Raw genomic sequence first — 7,613 nt, 5'->3', positions numbered from 1 at the left:
ATTGCCTAGGTGTGGTTCTCTGGGCTGGGAACGGCCTCCTTCCTGCCCTGCAGACCATTCCCCAGCAGCAGCCAGAGGGGTCTTTCAAACGCCAGAGTCACCCCCAGGCTCAAAACCCTGGGAGCCTGTTGTCTTCAGAACACGTTTCACAGTCCTTGGCCTGGGAGGCAGCCTGGCTGGGAGTTTCAGGCCTGGGCCTAAATCCGGCCTCTCAGAGCACCAGCCATGCAGATGTCAATGTTCCTGCAGCTGGGCCCAGGGCCTCCTTTGCACAAAGAGGAGAGTCCATGGCGTTGGAAAAACAAAGAAAGAGTATATATGGGCCAAGCTCCTTGCTGTCAGGCACGCACAGCCCTCAAGGACAGAGTGGACGAAGGCACAAGCCTCAGCCCTGGACCCAGGCTTCCCCTGTGCACAGAATCCCTCAGGCTTCCTGCCCTCAATGAGGTGGGTCTGGGCACGTGAGGCCCCTGCTCCCTGACTTCTGGGCTGTGGGAGGGCCACCTGGGTCACCCCAGAGGTCCAGGAGCTCCTGGAAATCAGTGCCCACCAGGTGCGGGAAGCACCTCTGCCCTTGCACCTCCAGGCCCAAGGCAGGGAAGGGTAACTTTCTGGACAATGTCCAGGTGAGGCTGCTCCTCCAGGTGCTCCCAGGTAAGCTCCAGGTAAACGGGCTTTCCCAGCCCCTGCTGGTTTCCCTAACCACCCCTCTCACCCCAAAACATCCTTCATCAGCCCCACAATTGCCCACTGGAGATTCTGTGGCTCCTTCACGCCAGGCCCCTGATTCATGGAGAGTCACTCAAAGGGAGACAAACTAGAAAGTAGAAATGGTGGCTCACACCTGGCATCCCAGCACTATGGGAGGCCGAGGCAGGCAAATCACTTGAGGTCAGGAGTTTGAGACCAGCCTGGCCAACATTGTGAAACTCCATCTCTACCAAAAATACAAAAATTAGCCGGGCATGGTGGTGCACGCCTGTAATCCTAGCTACCCAAGAAGCTGAGGTATGAGAATTGCTTGAACCCGGGAGGCAGAGTTTGCAGTGAGCTGAGATCGCACCACTGCACTCCAGCCTGGGCGACAGAGGGAGACTCCATCTCAAAAACAAAACGTAGAAGTCCCATAGCCTCAGCCCAGGGAGGCTGTGAGAGACGGCCTGGTCCCCACCCTCACTCCCTGCCTGGCCTGGGGAGCAAAGCCCCCACAAAAAGCAAGTGCAAAGCAATGCATGGGCAGAGGTGCAGGAGGGGGACTAGGCTGGCAAATGCGAATTTAAACGAGCCATTCATTGCCAAGCAGTGCGTTATGGCACTCAGAGACATATAAAGGGACTCTTGACATAAAAAGGACCCCCTTAGCTCCAGGCCCACCTCCTGTTCTTGTTCTGCCCGATCATTCACCTGGGGGCGTGAGGCTGGGTGGGGTGTCCCTCCCCTTCCTATGATTTCTCCTGCAAAAAGCATCCAGGGCAGCATTTATGGACCACCTGCAGCATACCTAACCCTGGGCTAAAAAAAGTAAGGAATGTCAACTGTCGTGTCTGGGAAGCCTTGCTGGTACTGGTCACCAGGGCAGGACGCTGGGTGGACACAAACTAGGGAAGGGGCAGGGCTTGGAGTCACCACCGCCGGCGGCCTCCCACCTCTGAAAAGGTCCCTGTCCTCGGACTGGGCCCACCAGCCACATGGCTCAAATGTATCTTCCTGCCTCCCCAGCCTGTGGAGAGGGGAGGAAGCTCTGAGGGCCTGGGACTGCCTGGGACTCCAACTAACACTGTATCTGGGAGAGCAATGCCCCCCCCACACACATGCACACAGACACATATGCACACCTGGCCCACACACACAGACACATGTGCACACCTGACCCACACACACAGACGCATGTGCACACCTGCACACACACATGTGCATACCTGCTCACACAGACACATGTGCACACCTGTTTACACACATACACATGTGCACCCCTGCCCACACAAACACGTGCACACCTGCCCACATGCATACATACACATGTGCACACCTGCTCACACACATGCACACCTGCCTTCACATACATACACATGCGCACACCTGCCCACACACATACACATGTGCACACCTGCACACACATACACATGTGCACACCTGCCCACACACATGCACACCTGCTCACAGGCATATGCACACCTGCTTACACACATACCATGTGCACACCTGCCTAAACGTGCACACCTACTCACATGCACACAGACGTGCACACCTGCTCACACTGAGACACACGTCAACACCTGCCTTCACATACATACATATGTGCACACCTGCTCACACTCAGACACATATGCACACCTGCCCACACACATGCACAACTGCTCACACTCAGACACACATGCACACCTGCCTTCACATACACATGTGCACACCTGTCCACACATATATACTCATGTGTACACCTGCCCACACATACATACACGTGCACACCTGCCCACCCACATGCACACCTGCTTACACTCAGACACACTTGCACACCTGCCTTCACATACACATGTGCACATCTGCCCACACATACATGCACATGTGCACACCTGCCCACACACATGCACACCTGCCCACATGCACACCTGCTCACACTCACACATGCACACCTGCCTTCACATACATACACATGTGTACACCTGCCCCCACACACATGCACAGCTGCTCACACAAACACACATGCACACCTGCTTACACACATACACACGTGCACACCTGCCCCCACACTCATGCACATCTGCTCACATGCACACAGACATATGCACACCTGCTCACACTCACACAGACACATGTGCACACCTGCCCACACATACATACACATGTGCACAACTGCCCACATACACGTGCACAACTGCTCACACACAGACACTTGCACACCTGCTCACACACATATGCACACCTGCTCACACACATGCACATCTGTTCACATGCACACATACACATGTGCACACTTGCTCACACTCAGACACAAGTGCACACCTGCCCACATGCATACACATGTGCACACCTGTTGCCATGCACACATACTCGTGCACATTTGCTCACATATATGCATACCTGCTCACACAGGCACGTGCATACCTGCTCACACACACATACACATGTTCACACTGCTCACACACAGACGTGCACACCTGCTCACACGCATACATATATATTCATGTGTGCACACCCCCAGCAGCTGCATGTGCCCTGTGGTTGCCTGACTTCCACACCACAGGCTTGTGAAAGTGATGGGTGCTAATGTTGCCAGCTGCATCTCTGGGCAGGTTTCCTTGGCAACCTCTCTCTCCTACTCTCTGTTTGGGTCCCAGTGTCTCCATGAGAGCATCAGAGCCATTGGGAGCAGAGTTCTGTAACCTCTTAAAAAGATGTGTCAGGGTTGACAAACACACCTTGGCACAGCACCCAATCATGGAGCTCTGCGTTTCAGGTGCTGGCCTCGTGATGGAAACCTGCTTGGACCCCAAAACGCTGTGCAACCTTCTGGGAGACTCGGCCTTTCTGAACCCCAGCTCTGGGGCTGAGGCCATGGGAGCAGTGCTGCTGCCTCACAGGCTGTGTCCAGCACACGTAGCTGGGAAGTGCAGCTAGTCATCCCAGGAGCTGCACCTGGGAAACGCTCTCCCTTGCAGACCCAGGATGGAACCATCCCTGCTCACACCTTGACCTCGGATTTCTGACCTCCAGAACTGGGAGATGATTCATTTCCGTGGTGAAAGCCCCTGGTCTTTGGCATGTTTTCCTGGCCACCTTGCACTGTGTCCTAAAGCAGAGGGGCAGCCATCAGCCCCACCTCCACCTGCCCCGCCCACCAACTCTGTTGCAGGAGCCTCAGGTCCCCGGGCCTGTGTCAACTAACCCAGGGGTCAGTCAGGAAGCTTTTGAGAGCAGCTGAACTGAGCCGCAAGGGACCAGCCAGTTGGATCCGTCAGAACTGACCCTGCCTTCCGATGGATAGGACACCTTCCGGCTGCAGGATAGAAAGTGACCTTGGGTGTAGGGCCAGCTGCATATGGAAGACACCTTTGGAAAAGCTTGTCCTGAGACCGGATCCCCGGGGCCTGCCCCCTCAGCCCGGATCCTGTCCTGCCAGGCCCGGGTGCCCCTCCCCTGCCTGACTCAGTTTCCCTGACCCCACCCTGGACTATGCTTCCCCAGCCTCACCCCATAGCCCAGGGCTTCCCGACCCTGTTGGACACCTGCACCAGGCCCCCGAGTCTAGCGGAGCCTTCCCATCACTCCCTTCTGCTCCAGCGTCCACAGCTCGACCCTCAGCTTGGCTCTTGAGGTGTCTGCGGCCTGCCCCTCACAAGGTGACCCCTCCGCCAGCCTCCTCCACCCCACAGGCCCCTCCTGGACCTGCCACCTTCCTCTTCTCCGGATGGCACTGAGGCAGGGGCTTTGCCCTTCCTGCACAGTCTTCGAGGGGCTGGAGGGTCCTCAGAGGCAGAGCTCCTGGGGCGGTGGGGCCATCACCTCAGTGGGAAGAGCAGTCCCATGGATCATTCACCAGGCAGAGGGGCTGGGGGGTCTGGGGCTGACCTTGCCCCTGGTAAACCAGGGGGCATCGTGAGTCTTGCCTGAGTCCCTTGAGGAAGGGGCTCCTTTCAGGAAGCCTTTTTCCAGAACACACAGTAGGGGGTATAAGCAAGCCTGTGCTGAGCCCAGGTGAAACTCAGCATTATAAGAACAACTGGATAAACATTTAGAAAAGATAGAATGGGATCTGACTTTATGGCATATCCCAGAGTAAACTCCAAGTGGATCAGAGATTGAAATGTAAAAAATGAAACCACAGGGCCTGGCGCAGTGGCTCAGGCCTCCCAGCACTTCATGAGGCTGAGGCGGGAGGATCGCTTGAGCCCAGGAGTCCGAGACCTGCCTAGGCAACTTAGGGAGTCCTCGTCTCTATTTTTTTAAAAAAAAGAAAGAAAGAACAGAAGAAATGAAACTACAAATGATCCCAAGGAATTTGCAGCATGTGAATTTTTTATAATCTAAGAGCGGGAATAACTGTGGCTCCAAAGTCAGAAGCAATCATGGAAGATACTGATGATATTGATGTGTGAATGTTATAATTACATATAAAAAATTGAGACCATGCCAAAAAGCAAAATATAAACTAAGTTAAAACACACATGATCAACACAGAGGGGAAAAATCCACAATTTATGTCACGGTCAAAGGGCTGATCTCCCTAACACAGAAAGAGCTCTGATAAAAACAGGGAGGGAAAAAGACCAAAACCTGTTCAGAACAAAAGGGACATAAAAGATGTCAACAGGCAGGTCAGAGAGACATGCAGACATGCAGACCACCCTCAAACAGAAGCCATCAGAGGGACCTCACTTAACAAGGGTGCCTGGGAGCTGCCTGGAGACACCGCTTCTTCCCCATCAGTGGGTGCTGTCCTGGGGCTTGACCACGTGCTCTGCAGGCAGCTGTGCGGAGAAGTGGGCCCTGTCTCCCACCACTTGGAGCATACACGACAGTACCATTCCTGCGGGGCACAAAGTGTCGTAGTGCGCAGGGAAGATCCAGCAACCTATGAGCAAAGTACCGGTGTAATCGCCTGAAGCAGTCGTCTGCAATGTAGGAAATCACATACGCCCAAGCGCGTTATAAGCAGTATCAAAACAACGGAGACATCCCAGCTGTCCTTCAGCAAGGGCCTGGTCAGATGAACCAGGGTGCGGCCATGCGGTGGGCACCAGGCAGCGGAGAGGAGGAAGCAGTCCACTCTCCGTGCTCTCCCGCGCCTGCTCTCCAGGACGCGGCCTTCAGGGACAACAGAGAGGAACAAGGAGTGCAGAATGCCCCCTTCTGTGCAGCGGAAAACATGCACTTGACCTTCTGCTTCTGCCATGACAAATGGACATGCACAGGACAAGCATTCCTACCATACACGACTATCAAGCTGGGCAAAATCGACAAAGCGGCTGTTTGCAGACACTGGGCCACAGGCTGTGACACTGTGCCCTGTGCTTTCCATAACTTCTGCCTGGAGGCACTTTCTGGACACAGGATGGGCAGGTGGAGCCTAGGCAGAGCACAGGGGTCTCACTGAGCTCAGTCAGTCTGGGGAGACTGAGGCAGCTGGGATTTGCAGGGCAGAGGATCAGAGAGGAGGGAGCTGCACAGAGAAGAGATTCAGAAATGCATGGAAGGTCCTCTAAGGGCTTCTGGATACTGAGCTGCCCACCTGAAAGGCAAGATGAGGCCTGACAGAGGACATCTCTGAATGAAGGGACTGGAGCTAAGGACAGCCCAGAGACGACACACTGCTGGGAGTCATTCACATCCCAACCAGCCAGAGCGGGAGGCCTGGGTGCCCAGCAAGAATGCCAGGCATTGGGAGTTGGCTTCTTGGCCCTAGAGTAAAGGCTGCACCAGACCCACCCTACCAAAGCTGAAAAGCAGCTCGGCAGGACCATCTGACCCAGGAAAATGCCCACCAGCGAGGATGAACTGTTGCAAGTCCAGATGCAACAGTGGAGCATCTTTAATGTCCAGCGTATGTTAAAAAAAAAAAAATCCTGCACATAGAGATTTGGGAAAATCTGACACACAGCCAGGGAAAAGGACTAACAGTAAATAGAAATACACCCAGAGACACTGGAGTTCACAGACGAGCACTTAGAAATGGCTATTACAAATATGTTCAAGAGCTTAGAAGAACAGACGGTGACGATAAGCAAACAGATGGAGACTCTCGGCAGAAATGAAACACCCTGAAACAAAATGGAAATTCTGACACTGAAAACTACACTCTCTGGAACAAAAACAACCCTGGGCGAGCTTCACAAACAGATTGGAGATGGCAGAAGAAAGAATCAGTGAACTGAAAGACAGAGCAACAGAAATTATTCAATGTGAAGGAAAGAGAGAGAGAAAGCATTCAGAAAATAGAGAGATTCAGTGAGACAATGTCAAGTCATCTAACATAAGTGTCAATATCCATTGAATCTATTCCTGGAGCCCCAGAAGGAGAGGAGAAAAAGACTGCAGCTGGGATAAAAAACGGATTTGAAGAAATAATGGACGAAATTTTTCAAAATATCATGAAAAATGCCAGGCACAGTGGCTCATGCTTGTCATCCCAGCACTTTGGGAAGCCGAGGTGGGTGGATCTCCTGAGGTCAGGAGTTCGAGACCAGCCTGGCCAAACTGGTGAAACCCCGTCTCTACTGAAAATACAAAAATTAGCTGAGTGTGGTGACGTGTGCCTGTAGTCCCAGCTACTTAGGAGGCTGAAGCAGGAGAATTGCTTGAACCCAGGAGGCAGAGGTTGCAGTGAACCAAGATCATGCCACTGCACTCCAGCCTGGGTGACAGAGCGAGACTCCATCTCAATAACAACAAAAAAATCATGAAAAACGTCAACCTACAGAAGAAATAACAAGTCCTAAGCATAACATGCATGCATGCACACACACAGACACACACACAAACACACAGACACACACAGAGACACACAGACACACACAGAGACACACACACACACAAACACAAGGACACACACGGAGACATACACACAGACACACACAGAGACACACATAGACACACACACCATGCACAGACACACACAT

The sequence above is a fragment of the Gorilla gorilla genome, chromosome 22, assembly GCF_029281585.2.
Source record: "Gorilla gorilla gorilla isolate KB3781 chromosome 22, NHGRI_mGorGor1-v2.1_pri, whole genome shotgun sequence".
Taxonomy (NCBI): domain Eukaryota; kingdom Metazoa; phylum Chordata; class Mammalia; order Primates; family Hominidae; genus Gorilla; species Gorilla gorilla.
The sequence above is the reverse complement of the archived record's forward strand: the minus strand, read 5'-3'. Positions refer to the sequence as shown.